Below are 20113 nucleotides of genomic sequence, written 5' to 3' on the forward strand. Positions count from 1 at the left end.
ATGCTTTAATGGTAGAATTCTTCTGGCATCAATGAAGATCTTAACATTTGAGTTTCTCAGAAGTCTTCCAACCAATGAAAAATATGAGTTCACTTTTCTTTGGATTAAGATTATAGCCACTTAACATGAGGCCATGGAGCGTGTGGTTGACAGGGAGTCTTCTCCTTTGACGTTTACTGGGAAGAAATGTTGGTGCTAAGTCTCTTTTGAAAATGAAGACTTGAAAGCTGTGATATCCTACAAATGCTCTCTACGTTCAGTGCAAGATAGTATAAGCTTGTTCTCTGGGACACAACTTTATGAAAGCCTTTTTGTTTTTTGTGAAGTGTGTAGATGTTGCAAAAAAGGGCTTTTATTTTATTTATTTATTTTTTAAATGTTTTATTTATTCTTGAGAGAAAGAGAGACAGAGCATGAGTGAGGGAAGGGCAGAGCAAGAGAGGGACACAGAATCGGAAACAGGCTCCAGGCTCTGAGCTGTCAGCACAGAGCCCGACGCGGGGCCCGAACTCATGAGCTGAGCTCTGAGATCATGACCTGAGCCAAAGTCGGACGCTCAACTGACTGAGCCACCCAGGCGCCCTGCAAAAAAGTGATTTTAGCCACCGTGGTGCAGGGTCAACTAGGGACCGTCAAACTACTTCTCTGGGTTATTCAAATCTAACACCGAGCAAGATAACAGCTCAAGAAGCAACTAATGAGCCTTGTCCACAGTACTGAGATCGTGTATCAGGATGACCCATACATTTTAAGCAGCCTTTGTATTGATTCACAACTCTTTCAAAGTTTAAAACTGGGCTATGTTGTATACAAGAGCAAAGTCATAGAACAATGATCGTTTAACATACAGAGGGCATGACATTTGATTATATCTAAGCTTCTTCAAATGCCAAGAAGAATCTGGAGAAAGATATTTGATATTGACTTTTAAAAGGTCCACATAGATAAAATTAATAAATCTTATTAAAGTTTATTTTAGAGATATTGATTTTAAAGTAGAAATGCACCCACAAAGAAAGTCCCATGATAAAGGCTAATGTGTAAATTCCTTTAAAACCCGTAGTTACTGTAATTATATGGAGCATTTTACAAGCAACCAGGGACTTCTTTGGATAGAAGACTGAAATTTAATCAGTTTCTGGCACAGGCTGCTTTTCTTTCCCACCTCAGATTTCTAAAGCACTATTTCTAGGGCAGACCTGTTCAGATAGTGAACCTTTATTATCACATTTGATCTGTCTTTGAGCACTTTCCAAAAGAAAGGCTTCCACAGATCTCCTAGAAGATAAAGCAACGGGATGATTTTTCTCAGTAGCGCATGTTCTTCCTCCCGCCCTATTCCATTCTCAGAAAACTTAATTCACCTCTACAGTCTGGATTTGATAATCACGTGGAGTATTATGTATGAAATGCATAAAACATCGATGTGCTAATGTCGCCACCGGAGACTATCAGATGAAGAAATAGGCATATCCCTTTGTACTCCTGGACATAAGTGTTTGCCCTCAACCTTTTTAAAAAACAGCTCATTTCATTTCTAAGCATTTTAGGTTTTATTTATATCAAGTGGCCTAGACCTGCCAGTCTGCTGAAGGGAAATCGGAGTTTGATAGTTTTTTTTTTAGGCAAGGAGGAACCGGAAGAATAATCACAAACAATAAACGTGAAAATTAGGCTGCCTCTAGAGTTTATGTTTTACAAGTATGAAATCACTCAGTTTATCTCCCAGATGATTTAAACATATCTGATTATTTCTGATGGTTCAAGGTGTAATGGTCTGAAAGTCTAAATAGAATTCTTAGACTCACCTTTATTGAAACCTGAGGATCTGAAGATATAACTGTCTGGATTGATTACTATATTTCTGCTGTGGAGAAAAATAACAGCCCTGAGTCACTGCTTGTTGTTCACATCTTCATTAATGCGCTTAATACATTTCTGTCCTTAGAGCAAATTAATTTTTTTTACTTCTTTTATATTATAGTTCACTTAAACTTAGATTCTTTGAACGTAGCTGGACTGCAGTGTGACATCTGAGTTCTAGAGATCAATTGATAGTTGTTAAAGATCATGAAGAATGGCCCATTAAAACAGTTAGTATATGACAAATAACAACGTTTGTGTTTAGTGTGGAAATTTATCAACTAGACAGAGCACTTATTCCTGAGAACCGAACGAAAGTCTACTTGAACCAACTTATTAATCAGTCAGTGCCCTAGTCTTAACAGACTGTCTTATTAAAGAGCTCTAGATATATTAAAATTGAACTCTAATGTGATAGGTACTATCCCTGAACCACAATCACAAAGTACACAATTATTACTGAAGGCTAAAGTCTATGAAAAAGAAAAATAAGCATTTGTCCCCCCTACCCCCCCGAGGACTGAGATGTTTTGCAATCTCTGGCTCTGATTAGGTACAGCGTCTATCATGGGATTCTGGCTATGTGGCCAATTCGTTCCCTCACTCTCCACATAATGCAGGATCAAACAGCAAGTTATTCTGACAAACCTATTGACAGTGTGATCTTTCTACCTGTATATATACAGACCACACTGCAGAATGGTCTTAAGTTTACAAAGCTTTTTCAGAAGGGAGAATAAATGAAGCATACCGATGGGGGTAGGGGGAGAAGAGACTGTTCTGGCTGCCAAATGGCATTAATTCTCTAGGTGAGAGCCCTAGAAGACATCATCATAGCTTCTCATTCCCTGGGGAGTCTGTGAGGGTAGATGCCCATAGGAGCTGTGAGTCATCGGGTTGAGTACTCATGACAACTGGGTGGATACCATCTCAAATGACAATGCCAGTCAGAAAGTATTGATTGTCTGGGAGTGCTGGGTGGAAAAGGACGCTTGAGGCTAAGAGCAAGTACAGCAAGAAAGCAAGCCATAATAAATTAGTGACATTTGCATAAGGAGGATTTAGGATCATCACAGAAGAGAAGTCTCAGATTCTAACCTTTGCAGTACACTTCTGGCATGGCGCTGACCTTCACTTACCCAAATGGGAAAGTGTGTGCACTTCAGTTAACAGCCAATGGCTGCTCGATGCAATCAATAACCCTTCTGGTAGAAAGGTGCCAGGTACATGCTCAATAGCAATCAGCAATGAAATGGTTTACTAAACACCTGCAGTGACCTAAGTGAGAATCCTCTTTGTTTTCTTCTCAAGGTTTTAAAACCTGATTCCTGGAATTGAACACAACAGTATTGAAAGAGACCAAAGTCCTGTAGACATTTCCTGTAGACATTTCCTGTAGAGTTTGGTCTCTGCCAGTATAGCTACTGTGAAGGGCAACTTATCCCATTCCAAGACAGTCTTCACTTTTTTAGATAGTCTGGTTCTTAAAAATTGTTCTTTCATGGACTGAGTTGAAACTGACCTGCTGGCAAATCTGACATTGTGGTTGCAGATCTGTTTTTTTGAAGAAAACAAAATAATTCTGCTCTCTCTTCTGCCTGACAATTCACCAGAAATTCACCCAATTAATATGAAAATTGTCTTTATGGTTTTTGTTGATGTTGTTGTTTAACAATTGATCCTGCTTGATCCTGCTTCTCAAACTTACTGTTCCCAAGCCAAGGCACTTGAACTTCAGCTTTGAAGTTTCTTCACTTCTCAGTAATTAATCTACTTACTCATATCGGGCAGTAGGGATCTTCCTCAGTACCACATTTTGTTTTCCGTGCCCACATTCAATCCATCATCAAATTCACTTGATATTACCTCCAAAATATCTCTGAATCTCTCTTTGTTATTCAGTCTTCTTTTCCAGTGAAAGTCAAATGACCTTGATCTCTTGCCTCTTCCACTGCAATAGCCTCTGAAGTAGATCCTTTACCACCTTTAGCCCCTCCCCAGTACATTATCCACACAAAGCCAGAGTGATCTTTATGAAAGGCAAATCTCCTTACCTTAGTCTTTGTGGCAATCTTTCCATAACTACCCCTGGCACATGGAATAGAAGACTTAATGTGTCTTCAAAGGGCTACAAGCTGGCCCCTCTTTCTTCTCACACTGTTCTTCCTTCTTTATTCATATATTCTAATCACCCTTTCCTCTTTCCATTCCTCAATTTTGCTAAGTTCTTTTCCTCCCTGGGGCTTTGATTATGAGACTTTGCCTACACCATTATCATTGTTTGGAAGGAAGCCTTCCCTCCCTCCTCCCCCACCTTTATTTATGTGTTTTAAATGTCACGTCTTCAGAGAGTCTTCCCAATTAGATCAGTTTATTTATTTTTTCATTGTTGCTTTTCCTTTCCTTTCTTATCACTATTTGCTATCTAATGTTCATTTGTATGACTATTAAAGTCTTGTCACCTCCTCTTGATTTTAAAGTCCATTAATTAAGGGATAAAAATAAAAGATCAGTTCCTTGTTAATTTTCTCTATTTACCTTACACTTAAGCACAGTATTTGTAACAGGGTGTCAATAAATATTTGTTGAAAGATATCTTTATCAACTATTTCTTACATTTTCCTTAGTCTTCTCTTTTCTGGCCAAACATTTTGGGTCCTTACAATTTCTCATATGACATAGTTTTCAAACTCCTTTTCATCTTGGACACATTTTTTGACACATTGTGTTCTTCAATTTTCTGCTTTAAATATGGAGGACTAATTGCAATATGTTAGATGTGATCTAATAATTAGAGAATTTAATGGAACTATTCTTTCCAATGTCCTTCTTACAATGCCCATTAATTTAGCCTAAGGTGGTGGTATGCTTTTTTAGCAGCCGGATCTCACCATTGGTGCATATTAAACTTGTGATTAACTAAAATCCATAAATCTTTTTCTCCCTAAGTTTCCTAGCTAGAGAGCTTCATTTTAAGTTGTTCATTTAATGTTTTTAACTGATGTTCAGAATGATCATTTATTTATCTTGTGCTAAGTTATGTTTATTGTCACATAGGGTGCTGATTAGCCTTTTCAGGTTAGTCTCATGTGTAGTCTGGATAAGCATATTTTATTTTTCACGGTCAATGTAGAAAAAGCAAGCTTTGTGTTTTAGCCCTTCCTCATCCCTTCCTTGTGGGGGTCAAGGATGTCACTATTTGATTTGTTATATATTAAAATTATATATATATATTAGTTCATTAAATAAAAATATATTAAAATATATATAATATATGTACATAAAATTATGTAATATAGGGGCACCTGGGTGGCTCAGTCGGTTAAGTGTCTGACTTCGGCTCAGGTCATGATCTCGCGTTTTGTGAGTCTGAGCCCTGCATCGGGCTCTGTGCTGACAGCTCAGAGCCTGGAGCCTGCTACGGATTCTGTGTCTCCCTCTTTCTTTGCCCCTCCCTCGCTCTCTCTTGCGCGCAAGCACGCACACGTGCTCTCTTTCTCTCTCTCTCTCTCTCTCTCTCTCAAAAATAAATAAACATTGGGGCGCCTGGGTGGCTCAGTCGGTTAAGGGTCCGACTTCGGCTCAGGTCACGATCTCGCGGTCCGTGAGTTCGAGCCCCGCGTCGGGCTCTGGGCTGACGGCTCAGAGCCTGGAGCCTGCTTCCGATTCTGTGTCTCCCTCTCTCTCTGCCCCTCCCCTGTTCATGCTCTGTCTCTCTCTGTCTCAAAAATAAATAAAATGTTAAAAAAAAATTTTAAAAATAAAAAATAAATAAACATTAAAAAAAATAAAAACATTATGTATATGTATCATGGACATATGTAACATAATTCATATTTTTCATGTTTTTAAGTAGGCTCTATGCACAGTGTAGAGCCTAATGTGGGGCTTGAATTCATGACCCCAAGATCGAGACCTGAGCTGAGATCAAGAGTCAGATGCCCAACCGACTGAGCTATCCAGGCTCCCCAATTCATATAAATTTTAATAAACTTATTTTAAGTTTTAAAAAAATTTTAGCATTTGCTTTTTAAAATACAATGGTGAAAGGGTAGTAGTCCATTCAAATATATAGGCAAATTCATTTTATTTCTTTAAGTTTTGAAACAAGTGTTATGCCTCAATTATTTTAAAATTAATTAAAAACAAAAAGTTAAAATTGTTAAGGGCTAACCATAACTGCATCCTATAAAGAAGTTCAGCTATGTATGTTTATATAAAGATTACAAGAATAATTCAAGAAAAATTTGACCTAGAAGGCCCAGAAGACAAAATGGTACACAGGTCTTATTTTCCTCTTTAACTATTACCTTATTCCAAGAAATAAAATTAATGATTTCAATAAAAACTCGTGATAATTGGACTCATGATTATTTTAGCTTCTATAGAACCACTCCCTAGAAACATTCATTATTCCAGTTCCATTCAAAAACATTTGCTGAGCTCAAACTCTATGATCAGCCTTGTAGAAATGCTATTCTCAGATACTCTGGCCTGTCAGGGTCAGAGGAGGGGAAATAGATGACATTCTCCTAGTTTGACGAGAAACTTGCATATTTCACAGCCTCTCTCTCTCTCTCTTTTAATGTTTATTTTTCATTTTTGAAGAAGAGAGGGACAGTGGGGGAGAGGCAGAGACAGGGGAACAGAGGATCTGAAGTGGGCTCAATGCTGACAGTCCCCTGCCTGATGGGAATGGGGCTCGAGCTCAAGAACTGCAAGATCATGACCTGAGCCAAAGTCACAAGCTCAACTGACTGAGCCACCTAGGTGCCCCTTTACAGCCTCTCTTAAATGTGATGCCCCTCATTAGAAAACAAACAAACAAACAAACAAACAAACAAACAAAAAGCTGGTTTTTTTATTTACAATTAGGTTCTTCTGGTGTGCCATGTGAAGACACGGAGGTGTAGAACAAAATGCCATTGGATTTACTAGAGAAGTGCAAGTCTGGAACTCACTCTTAAAAATTCTTTCAAACATACTTGCAAACAACAACTTAACATTGATAGGGGATAAAATGAATGTTCGATGCAACAGAAGGATGGAAGTAGGAGAGAGCAGAAAGATAACATTAGAGAATGAATTATGACCACAGCAAAGAAAAACACTAAGAGAATCTCTTTTATAAAATTTTTCTAACATAAATCCATTTTTAAGTTGCAGAAGTGTTATTAGGTATATTTCCCAGATTATAAAAGAAATCCTGGATTTATAGTGCCCCACCATTGCTGTTATTAGTAGTATGGTTACTTCTATAACTACTACTTTTGTTGGTAATAGACATCATTTATTGAGCTGACTTCTTGTGTCTAAGGGCACATAAAAATTCTTGTTTTTAAATATTTCACTTATCTACACAACAATCATGTGAGGTGTTAGTAGATGTTAGTATTGTTCTCATTCTACAGATGAACAAAACTTGCTGAAGGTCTTAAGTTTCTACATGGCAGAGCCAGAAATGGAACATAAATCTTTCTGGGTCTAAAGGCTCTTAATCTTTAAGCTCTATGAAAGTAGATTTTTTGTAACGTATCCAAATTAGCTGCTTGGGCTGACATTTATTAATCAGAGAATTGCTAGATTTTGACTTCACTCTTTTTCTCTTTGTGAAATAATAAAAGTGCACAGGATTGCCAAATGCAGAGTTATCAATATTACTTTTGAAAGATGTAACAATTGATGTAAAGGTAGTTCTGGATTCTCATTGATTAATGTTAATCAATGTTAACCGATCACTTAATATTCACTTGCACAGATGTATCTTTATAATTTGATACTGTTATTGACCATGTTTATAACGCAAAACACAGAGATCAAGACAAAAACATAAGGAAAAGCATCCATGTTATTTAGATGTGGACAGTGGTCTTCCCTATTTTATTGCAAGTATAGTATTTGGCATATTAAGTACAAATAGTCATTAGAGCTTGGGAAATTTACTAAAGGGAATTTACAAGTGTGCTTCACTTACATACGTGTATATATATGATAGTGTATTGGAGTGCCTTCATTAAAATGTATCCCTTATTGAAAAACATATTTATACTTGCAACCATGCCATGTTTCATACATACATGATTGTGTTTTAAAACACATCCAGCTATATATAGCTGGATATAATATGAATAATTACACAGGCAAGATATTTTTAAAAAAGAGTTATGCTTTTAAGCCAGCAACTACAATTTATATATTTAATCCACAACTCCTGAAATAGTATCTTTGGTGCTATTTAAGCTAAACCCAAAGGCCCTATACAGTATTGTTTCTAGAGATAAGCTTAATTTCACACAACAACAAGTCTTAATAGGACAGTTATGTTCCTTCCACAAACCATGCTGGATGTTAGCAATAAAAAACAGTGTAATTTTCAAGAGATTTATAGTTGAGGATGGGATACAGAAAAGCATATTAATCAAGTTTAGAAGGATATAGCAGTGTGATGACACAAAGGAATGTAATCATAATCAGATGACAAACCAGCAGAGCTTATCAGAATGCAGTGACTGACCCGAGGGTTCTGAGGGATGAAGAGAAGTTAGCCAGAAGCAGGTCAGGATGATGTAGTGTTGGGGTATGGGAAATGAGATACTATAGAGTTGAGAAACATAATGAAGAAACATCTCCCTCTTCCTTACAAGAGAGGGCTTTTCATCCTCAAGGCTATTGACATTTGGGACAGGATAATCTTTTGTTGTGCAGGCTATCCTGTGCATTTAGCCGCATGCCTGACCTCCACCGGCTAGATGTTAGTAATACCAACATCCACCTCTCTCCACCAACCCCAAAGAAACATGTCTCCAGACAGTACCAAATGTCTCTTGGGAAGTAAAATCATCCCTCATGGAGAACTCCTTCTGTAAGCAAAAAGAGAGATAACTATCTTTGGGCACTAGATGAACTTGCTAACACACACTGGCAGAAAAAGCGCAAATCATATTTGCATTTTCCCAATTTGCTCTCTAGATGCCCTAAATTAGGGTGGGTGAGAGACAGTTATCTGGTTTTCTTATTTATTACTCAACAACCTGGGACCTAGTATTTACAATTTAGGGACTGACTATTTCTAGGTATGAGTGTAGGTATATACATATACGTACACTACAGAGACATAAATTGGAGCATTTCTGATTTGGCCCTGATTTTTAATGACTATCTAGCTTTCATTCTTATATCTTATCAGAAAAAAGAAACAACTGAATATACTTACCAGAATACATTATATGTATTCTGGCATAAATAAGAGTTGAATCAACTCTACAGATACCATGATACTACATGAATTACAAGAGTCTCCTTAAAGGGTGAACATCTGTTTAGTGAAGTTTGATTACACTCCTCTTTAAAGAAAGAATAAGCCATGAAAATGATAAAATTTGATTGGCTTAAAACACAATATATCCAACTTTAATCATTTTCTAAATCCAAAGATATTTTTAGATGAAAGCAAAGGAGGTCATTTCCAAATCATTTTGTGAAACTTAAGCCTACCCAGAGGAAAGGTAATTTTGTTTGATCCTGAACATCAAGTGAATTTGTTCACCAAACCATTTGTTCCAAAAGGTAATTAAAATAATGTAAAATTGATCCAATATATGTTTAACAAAATTAACTAATTATAATCTGCTTAAGCCATTTAACCTTTATAGTTCCTATAAAAATGTTTGATTTTCCTTGGAAAAATAAACAATGTGCTTTAAAGAGGTGGTGTCTCCTTGTCTATCTTTCTTTCTTCTTCTTCTTCTTCCTTTTTGTTTTTTTTTTTGATGTATGATCTTCTGTTAAGATGCCAATATAGCAAATGGAGTAGACAAATAAGGGAGGGGGATTAAGATTTCCTCTTAAGTCAAGAGCACAGGCAAAAAGAGAAAGAAATATTTTAAGATGATCAATTCAGACTCTTCACGTTTTGGTAGTAAGTTCTGTTACACTAAGCGTTGATGTTAACACCTCAGTACTCAACGTCAAATTTCTAAACATATATGAAAAGTCTACCATTTTTTCCTCCTTCAGGTATTCAGATTGATTTATGGGCCAAACAAATATCTACCTGCATCTTAGCATTTGTTTGTTCTCAACTACTTTCCATTTATTCAAGTCATTGTCAAACTACCTTAAAAGTTTCACCAAATTGACAAAGCCTAATTGTCTGCCCCTGGCTACACTTATTTTATACATATCCGTTCTAATCACAGACAGAAACACCTGACATCTACCGAGTAGATGTCAAGATGTGGAAGGGTTTAGAGGGACTCTTAAGTGTTCTGTGAGAGGTATAAAATAGTTATGTAAGAGAAGAAATGTGCTGTGACAGCTCCATCTTTTAAAAAGAGTGGAAGAACGAGGAACTAGCTCGGGGAAAAATGGTAGAGTAACCATAGGTCCTCAGGGACTTCCTAATCCACAGCTGTCTATTATTAATTCATTATAATGTACTACTTTATTTTGGAGATAAAATTGTCATTTATGTCACTCCTAAAACCAAATGACATTATAAAAGACACCTAACAGTAAAAGTAGTAACAGAAGGAACTGTCACTGCTATGCAGAGACAAACAAGTTAGACATTGGGGGGAAAAAATCTGTGAATATTTTCGATCACAGTGAAGCAAGTCGCCCATTATACTGAGGTTAATTTGTTGACTCATGATTTCCACTTAGCCAATGATATTGAATCACATGAACAAACCTCTACATCTAATCAGATTTTTTTTATTGAATTGTGACCTTTAATCCACCTTCTTCTTGATTATGAATGACAGTGACCTTTATCTAATTTAAAGCAGACACTCTGATGCAAAAATATGCAAACTACACATGTAAATTCTGAATCAAACTGAAGGTGTGCATAATCTACAGGGGAGAAATTATTTCAGAAGACATTTATATTAAGGACGAATGAGGTATTTGAGAGTTAAGTGAATTAGTCAGCATATGAGTGATTGGTCAGAAGAGTTGCAAAGACCAAAATGCTGTTTATATTTTCTCAGCTTCTATTTAGAAAACTAAAATGTCAATATACATATCAATTTTTATTATTCTACTCAGCATTCTGTGGCATTCAGGAAATGATCACATGTAATAAAGTCAGACAGAATTATTTTTCGGAGGGGTCGGCACACCGTGCCTGAATATTCAATCCATTTTCATTTCGATTCACTTTCTGCTGCACAAAAACCTGGTGAAATTCAGACGTGGCATGTGCGGCACGTTGACTTCCTCATACTGTTTCATCTCATTAAACAAAAACTTTGTGCCCAATAGCAGCTGGCAGTCAGTGGCATTTGTAGGATATATTTAGAAACTACTACCTCAAGGATAAAAGTGAAAAGAATAAAAGAAGCATGTGTGCATCGAGAATTGGTCAACATCCTATACCAGACCTATTTCCTTGATTCCCCTTCTTTGCACCGGCTCTTTCCTTTTTTCTGGGGATTAATGCAAACGGTTCCGAGCCGACACGAATGAGGGCAAACCCCGTCCTGGACACAAACTAAAACGCAGGCTAATCCTGTAACGCACTCTCCCCTCTCTTGAACTTGTCAATTTACATTTTTGTTTTCTGCATGTACAAAAACACCAGAATGTAAGCATATCGCATATGCCTAAAACACATGATCCACATGTCTGCATTTTATTACACAGATACACATGTATATGGGTTTACATACAATGAAGCTTATGCCACAGCAGGAAGCCATGGAGAGCATTTTGCTGTCAAACCCCACCAAACTGTACCTGGAACGAGAATGTACTTTCCCGGCTAACACCAGGGGGTTGTCAGATTGCTATATCTCAAATAAACAGATTTACCTTGACAGATAATCAGCATTTTGCACTGCCTAATACGTGTTTATCTTCCACTATTGACATAATTACACTAAAAGTGCACTTAATATAATCTTTCATAGGAAATTAAACAGGTTTTAATGATATACTTATAATGGATTGGGACAGAGTTGAGGGAGAGAAATATCGATACTAGATGTTTTGGGAGAACACATACATGAAGCAATGACGAGGGGATCAATGAACATCAGGAAAAATCAATGACAGTCTGTGTTTAAGGAATTCATTTACATAGTTTCCAAAGAAATCGGAAAATCCTACAAAGCTGTGAAACGTCCTCCTGATTTTCTCATGTCCCCGTGCTTTTTCTTTTCTTTTTTTTCTGACGTGGGCTCTCTGCTCATCTCACACGCACGCACAAAGAGCTAAAAATCAGAGTCCTCTTAGGAGGGATTTTATATTAGACTAATCCCTAGTCAATCCTTCCAAAAGTTCTCAATCTGGCTTTTGAATGTTGGTATTGGAAATTCAGAGTGACACACAGAACCTACTCAGAAGGAATTCAACAAACTTTGCTGCGAGTGCCAATTACAGAGATGCCTGGGAGCACTGACCTGCCGGCCACTTAAAAAGCTGTAGAAATTAACACATGTTGGTCATTAGGCATCAGGCCTTAAGGATATTGTCAGGACCTGAGAAGCAGAAGTAGGCGAAAATATTAATTTTAATCAAAATTACAGATATAACCCCTAGCATAAGAAGCATCTTTCTTTGAGCATTTGCTATTCATGGTTATGACTGGCCTCACTGCCATAAGACAAGACCTGAGAATTTTAAGTATCATGATCTTCAGATACTATGTTAGTAACAGTATCAGTGCTTTGCTGTCCCATGAATCTCTTTTCTTTTTTTTCAGCTACAGATTAAAATTAAGCCATTAAACATCCAAATGCTTATGTCCATGCGAGGGATCCAGGGTAATGTAAATTTGATTTTGGGCAGAAAACAAACCAAATATGGGGAAGTCTTGTCAAAAGTCTTCCATAAGCTCAGCATTGTTTGGGGTATATAGCAGATATTATTTAGTTTTTTTACTATAAAACTGAGAAACATGAAAGTGCATTTTTTTTTTAATTTCTAGTTTACAGATAAGGAAGCTGTAACTTAGAGAAATTAAATACTATTGCCAATCGCTGGGGTTCCAACCTAGGACTGTCTGTCTGAAGCTAGTGCTCTTTCTGTTTCATTACGCTTCCTCTCTAAATTCAGTTCACAAGATTTTAAATGCTTTTGTTTTTTGTCTTCCAATAAGGATGTTGACTCTAAAATGTGGTCCTCTATCTTCTTCATTAATTAGAAAAACGCATGTACAGTCACCTTCACCGAATCCAACAAAATCCCGGCGGCCAGCATGCAGTGGCTTTTCATTTGCTAACAGAAGAAGCTCACAAATAGTCTTTACCATCTCCATGGTTAAGAGCAGAAAAATGAAATGACCAAGTGCTGAGACCACCACATGCCCGTAGCATGAGTCCAGAGTACCCGGGTCAGTGAGGAGGGGCGGCCATGTGGTTAGAGCCTTCACAGAGAATCTTCTGAAGAACTGGGAGATTTTTATTTCCCCTGCGTTCTGGGACCCAGAAGCGGATAGACGGGGAACCTGCTTTCTCCGCAGGTTGGTGAACCCCAAACTGCTTCTCCTGTTTCACTTCTAGCAGCACTGCTTCCTGAAACCTATGTCTAAATCCACGTATTCCAGCCTTTTTCCAGGAGCATGCTGGCTGACAATCGCACCTTTGAAGCTGCCCACTCCTCTGACAGGCTCCGTCCTCACCCTGCTTAGGTGTTGATGTCTGTCTGCCTGAGTAATACCGGATTTTGCCAAATTCCTTCCAGAATTTGATTTATGGTTGTCAACTCTCTGTGTGGGATTTCTTATTGGATTGACTGTTTTGCAGTTTGCCTTAAAACCCACCTTGTATCTTCTTTGCTTTCATACTTACTTAGGACCCCAACCCCGCTTAGTATATCATTTGGAGGGAGACAAAACTTCAGGTCAGTGAATAATTTCTCTTCGAGATTAATTACTTTTTTCTAGTCCTCTTATAGTGTATGGAGATTTAGCGATAGGAGTTACAAAGCTGTAAACTGTCGTCCATGAGAAACATCAAGGTCTGAATTCTTTAAAATCTTCAAAACCCTTCCCTCCTCATGGATCAAGACGTGTCTCCCTTCCTCATTCTTTCACCATCTTTTGCCCTATTTCTCTTTGTCTTTTTCATTTGTCTCCTGCTTTCACCTTTCACCTTACTTCTCCCATCATTTGCCTTCACCTTTAAGTTCCAAACTTAGAAATCATATATATATGTGTATATATATATATATATATATATATATATATATGCCATATATATGCTGTATATATCATGTATGTATAGATATAGATATAATTTTTATCTACTGAAATAATCTCTTTTTCAGTAGCTATTCTTTAAACCTGAGCACATGTAAACTGTCATATGCAGTCACAGCATGGGTCCAGTGTCTGGAATATAGCAAAGTCTTAAGAAATGTTTTGAATGGATAGATGTTCCTTGTCTTGCCCTTGAGACAAATTTATATATATATACATATAGATATATATGTATATATATATATATATATATACATATAGATATATATGTATATATTAAAAACTAGATATTAGTTTTTAGCTAACTAGATATTAAAAAATTCAATCCATCATTCAAATATTAATCAAGACTACTCTCTGGTCCTCACACTGAGCCAAGTTCTACAAAGGACACAGAATACATATGATTTTTACCCTTAAGTAGTTTATAAGCTACTCAGCATATAAGAGTATGACCCATACACAACCAGGGAAATATGAGAAAGAACGCAGAGGCTGACTTGTGTAATGTATACAGTAGGTGCTGTGACGATACAAAGAAGAGGTCTCAGGGACTTTGGGAAGGGCACTTAATTAACATTTCTGGAAGAAGACTGATAGAAAAGTAATGTATGTAACAGCAGCTGTAAGCAAACAGACTTTCCAATCCTAGTTTAAGGCTTTTTACAGGTGTTGGCTTTGTTTTCTAAACTATAGATCTTATTCGCCCATGAAGTTTTGTTTTTGAGCTTGGATATGTGGCTAACTGTCCAGTTAACACATTTGAGGATTAATTTATCTGAGTATTTTTTGCTCATATCACAAGCTTTCCACAGTGAGCAAAATCTTTGGATTTTATTTTTAGTTTCAGAAAAGTGACATCTTTTTAGATAGGAAATTGAATTATGACGCTGAAGAATTTAGCAACAAGGGACACATTCTTCAAATGGTTTTAGGTCAGTTTTAACTTCTTTGTTTATATCAACACATAGCTCATAGCCACCAAGCTCTGTTCTCCTCCTGCCCCCTCTTTTTCTTTCAAAGTAGGAATATCATCCAAGTAATGGAGAAATCAAATCTGAAAGGAATGTCTCACAGGCTAAGGATCTCACTCAGCAAGAGATGATGGGAGGGTAAGCTCAAATTTAAATTAATTCCCAACCTTTCCCGTACCAATGGTCGATGTTGAACTTAGCTAATCCGGGCAAAACTGATATATTAAAATAACTTTAAAGATAGGTTCTCAGCCTTTCTGCCTGCCAGCAGATAGGGGTTCTGGATATATAGGGCAGTCCATCTGCCTGATACTTCAAATAAGATCTAAAAAGAATGCTGGTATCACAGAATGGCATCAAAATTGTTTTTCATTCGTTACTAGAGAAATGTGTAGTTTGCTCAATTGCTACTGACCCATGTTCCCCACATTTCTGCCACTTGATTATGTGTTGGTTCTGTTCAGACTTTTGTTTACATTACATACTGGATATTCGAAGGTCAAATGAACACAGTCTTTGAATCGGATTCCTGTGAGTTACATGTATACTAGTTCATCTTTTCACACCACACAGAAAAACAGTGGGAGACAGTTCAAGCTATCCCAAATAAACAGACAGAAGTAAAGCCACAAATGCTCCCCTGTATGGGCCTGTTCTTGCTCATTTCTCCTTAAGGAGGTGACACCTTCTAACACAAGGACAGATAACTATTTCAGTGTTTCAGAGTCCGACCGTTTAAAGATGCATTTTCACTTCAGCATTTTTTCCATTTGTTTTCTTTCTCTGCTTTTCTAATGTGCTGGTACATTTCAACTTGGGAAATTTTCATTCACATGCACCCAATAGAAAGAAAGGCAAGGGAGAAGGCTTCCTTTCACTACCCAGGAGATTTTGAAGAATAATATGACAAGACAGAAGAGTGTATTTTTTTCTGATGGGAACAGTTGTTTGCATGAAAATTTTAATTGTTACCAGAACTTCAATGGAGTTGCAAGGAAAGGTAGTTAGATAAAGCCTCAGGTTAATTTCCATCCTTACCAAGCACTTTACACCACTGAAGAATTCCAAACGTATAAAGAGACGTCAATCTTGTTCTTTAGACAGAAAAAAATAAATAAAATAAAAAGTAAAGGTGGGGGCAGCGCTTCTAAGGCTGTCAGTAGACAAGTCAGTCAATCACAGACCTGATTTAGTTCTTAACTCCTTGAGGTAAGTGGCAAATGTTCTATAGGGTTCTTGGCATGCATTAAATGAAACACCTAAGGAACAAAAACAAAACAAAAGAAAAGAAAAAAACCCTCTGCTACAATGGTACTACAGACAAAGTAAAGAGCTATGATGCGAGTTGAAAAATCAGAATCGGACGTGTCAATCAAGACCACAAATGGGTAAATACAAACACTTTGGCTACTGGTGGGGAGTATCCTTATTACGTACAGTCATCTGAGCTTGTTAGCCAGGGAGGCATTGTTGTGTGATGTTTTGAAGCCAGTATCCGAATAAATGGATTCAAATCCCAGTCCTACGACAACTGTGCAGCCTTGACTAACTTACCGGACCTCCCTATACCTTGATGTCTTGATCCGCGAAATGAAGATGATGGTTCTCTAGACCTCACAGTGTCGTGCAGATTAAATTAACACAGATAAACCAATTAGTATCTGCTGAGTTTTCACTTAAAATTATGATCACGCCACACACAGCAATAAGTTTCAAGATTTAGAAAATATGTATGGCATGCTACAAGCCTTCTTGAGAAATTTTGCATGTCTACAGATGATATAGGCAGGCATTGAATGTCTGCTGATGAAGCACATCATTTTCCCTCAAGCAGGGACGCAAGTTTCTCTGGCACCTCTGAACACTCCTGAAGTTAGAGAACTTATTAACACCCTCCATGGCATCCCTTTAAGATGATAATTTATCTTTTTAACTGCGCTCAGTAAAACCAGCAGAAAAGAGCCGGGTGGGAATAACAACATGGTATTATATACAGCTACAAGGATTACCAGTTCTATAGATTCTGCTGCAAGGCACACTAAAATGGAGTAAAATGTAACTTATCTTGAACAGTTGCTTGAATGAGTTACTAGAGGAATGGCAAGTTTACAGATGAAGCAAAAGAAACCCAGAGTTAAAGGCTGTGACCATTTTATTTAGGATGCACAGTAAAAGCTAACTCAAGGCATACAGGTTATTGGGTCTTCGGAGAGTTTCCTAGGAGGTTGACAAACAAATGGGAAAGTCTATAAGATATGTGATTTTGAAATAACTGTGAAATGATGGGTTAATATTCCGTGGGGGAAATGCCGTCATACCTATCAGCTGCTGGTAATTTGGCTGAAAAGGGAATGCCTAGTAGTTTGCATTTTCCCTCTCCCCAAAAGATCTCCCTGGCCACTTTTTATATCTATCCTCAGCTTGACTGCTGACAGAGTACTGCATGGCGTTCCTTTGTTCTGAAAGGGCATCCTTCGGTTTCGCACTAGTGTGAAGTTCCCACAACCAGGCGATCTCACACACCTTTCCATCTGTTAAGGTTTTCCTGTGTCGGGTGCCCTTCTCAAACTCGTTTTAAATATGAAAGAATCACCCTCTACCATTAGTGAGGAATCCATTTCTTTCCCTGTAATACTGAAGATGTGAATGGAATCCTCCAGTGAGACAGTGTCTGGGAAGAAGATATTCATGGGCAACTACATGATTCGAATAGATGCATTCAATTAGCCCTTCCTGGGAAGCCTCAGTTTACTTTACCACTCAGTATTTCAAAGAGTTTTAAGGAAATTCTAATTACTGCATAAAAAAGAAGTCCAATTCTTCTTCTCTCACTGCGTAGGGCTTTTATTACCCACTGCTATAAAACATATATCCTTTTTTTTTTTTTCTGTTGCTATCCTAGCAGACTAGCCTGCATACCAATAGGATCACTAAAATGCCACGAAGCAGAACATATTCATCTGTTAAATTCTATGTACAGTAACCTAACAAATGCCAGAGACAGAAAGATTGCCCTCTGCACAGTAATACTTGTGTAGATGTCTTCTTTATGCTAACAATGACAGGGCTTCATGCCTTGTACTGTACTCAAAAATCAGAGTGCATTTTTTTTTTCAGTAGAGGAGTCTGTATCAAAAAGAAAAAGAACTGCACATTTCTGGCACTGAGATATTTTATGTGGATAATAAATTTTTCCCCTTGAACTCCACTAACTACAAGTATCTACCTGGAAGATGAAATCTAAGATTTATGTCATCAGAACTATTCAGTATACCAGAGGATCATTTTTTCTTCTTTTCAGGACTGTCAACTTTGTTTACTGTTTATGTTCAATTCTATGCCATACAAGAGATTAAATAGTCTTGTCATAGCTACAAGTCAAAGCTTCGTAGAAAAATAAGGTAATAAATGTAAAATTATATTAATAAGGAGGGCGTTCAAAGACATATTACATTATTGAAAACTAAATTGTAACTGGAATGTTATAATTATATTTGTACTAATCAAAAAGAGATTTTTGAGTCTATGATTTTATGACATGTAGTATGTTTTAAGATTGAAATGATGAAGGAATGATTAAAGTATTATTACGAGTAACTTCAAGGAAACACATATGAAGTAATGTAAGCCCAGAAATTGCCTTCATAAATCAGCATGTATATTGTCAAATCTGTTAGCCTCTTATGTGCATTTTTAATCTAAACGTAACCATTTGGCTATCAAAATCAGTCTTAAAAAATGACATCAAACAGTGTTATACAAACATAAGCTTTTTTGTTAGGCTTGCAACATTAAACTTTTTTATAATCTAATTTCAACCTCAAAACAATAAATAATCGCCTGTACAATCACAGTAACTGAATCCTAACTAATTATAATACTTCTGCATAGCCTAGTAACAATTTGTAAATTGTGAAGAATAAATCTATTTGACAGGCCTGTTAGCAATAAGGCCCTCAGCTTCTTGCTTTGCAGCAGAATGAGGTAAGATCTATCCTTCTCTTGCTGTTGTTAAAAACATTTCAACAGTTAGTTCTTTTTCCCAGAAAACGCTGCAGGTTGGTTCCAGGTTAAAAAGCAAAAATTACCACGATTGAATTCTACACTTGACTATGCTTTGGCCAGGATGCATGATAAGTTAAAGCATACTGAGAGACTATTTTTTTTTTTTAAGAGGGAAAACTTGATAGAGGATTGTATTTCTAGATTAGAGAGTGGGCACTGTAATCTTTCTGACATTGTAAACCTGAAGCTGGCTGCAGGGAAAATAAACATTACAACACCCGACACTTAAACAATTGTACCTATTCGGTTAAGTAACAAAAGCGTGAGGCACCTGGAATCAGCAGCATTTGTGCCTAATGCCAGCAACAATATAAAGCATTCAAGTGACATTTGATAATGAGCAGACAGTGGAGGCATTACACACGTCTTTAGAAGAATCAGACTTCCTACCTTGAAAAGACAGATGGAGGTAAATTCCTTTATAAAAAAAAGTTGTGAGTAAAGCCAGGCAGCAGTTGCAGTAAATTGAGTCCTTTCAGTCACTGTATACATACAGCAGTTCTGCAATAAGGGGAAAAATATAATGGGAGGAGCGGCTGGGAGCGAGTGACCTCCTCAAGCTGAGTCCTCTCTGTGAACCAAGCACTGAGAACCACTGCTCCTGATTTGCATGGATTATCTCCACTTGAACAGATACAGAGCAGATACATTTAAATTGAGCTGGCACAATGGCAAAAAGATGGAAGAGTGAATGAATGAGGGACAGCGCAAGAGAGGGAGAGAGAGAAAGAGAAACAGACACGAGATCGGAGAGCGTGTATAAGCTGGTTCTTGCAGAACTGTGTCTCAGAAGAGCTACAGCTCCCTCTTCATGTCACAGTTGTAAGATAAGAAATGTTGTCATTAAGAACTGGTTAATCAGAGGGAAAAATATACCCAGATTAGCTGATGCTTCGGCTGATCCGATTTTTGTGAACGTGTTATGAGTCCTTCTGTTTTGTCATCAGGATTTTAGAGGGTAGGCAGAAAATCTCTCATTAGTTGCCAGGTAAACACATTTGGATAA

General features: G+C 37.3%; 1 protein-coding gene across 8 annotated transcripts in view; it reads right to left on the reverse strand.

Moving 5' to 3' along the window:
- The window catches only part of ADGRL2 (adhesion G protein-coupled receptor L2), a 624153-nt gene extending 604373 nt beyond the window's left edge, over nucleotides 1–19780 (reverse strand). For 2 of the 8 annotated variants that reach the window (XM_058716832.1, XM_058716852.1), the window contains exon 1: nucleotides 19498–19780. The gene's annotated coding sequence lies outside the window, so the exon portion shown is untranslated. The remainder of the gene's footprint in view (nucleotides 1–19497) is intronic. The other 6 variants (XM_058716841.1, XM_058716854.1, XM_058716842.1 and 3 more) reach the window with 5 other exon arrangements.
- Between the last annotated feature and the right edge of the window lie 333 nt (nucleotides 19781–20113).

This window comes from Neofelis nebulosa, chromosome 2, assembly GCF_028018385.1.
Source record: "Neofelis nebulosa isolate mNeoNeb1 chromosome 2, mNeoNeb1.pri, whole genome shotgun sequence".
Classification (NCBI taxonomy): Eukaryota; Metazoa; Chordata; class Mammalia; order Carnivora; family Felidae; genus Neofelis; species Neofelis nebulosa.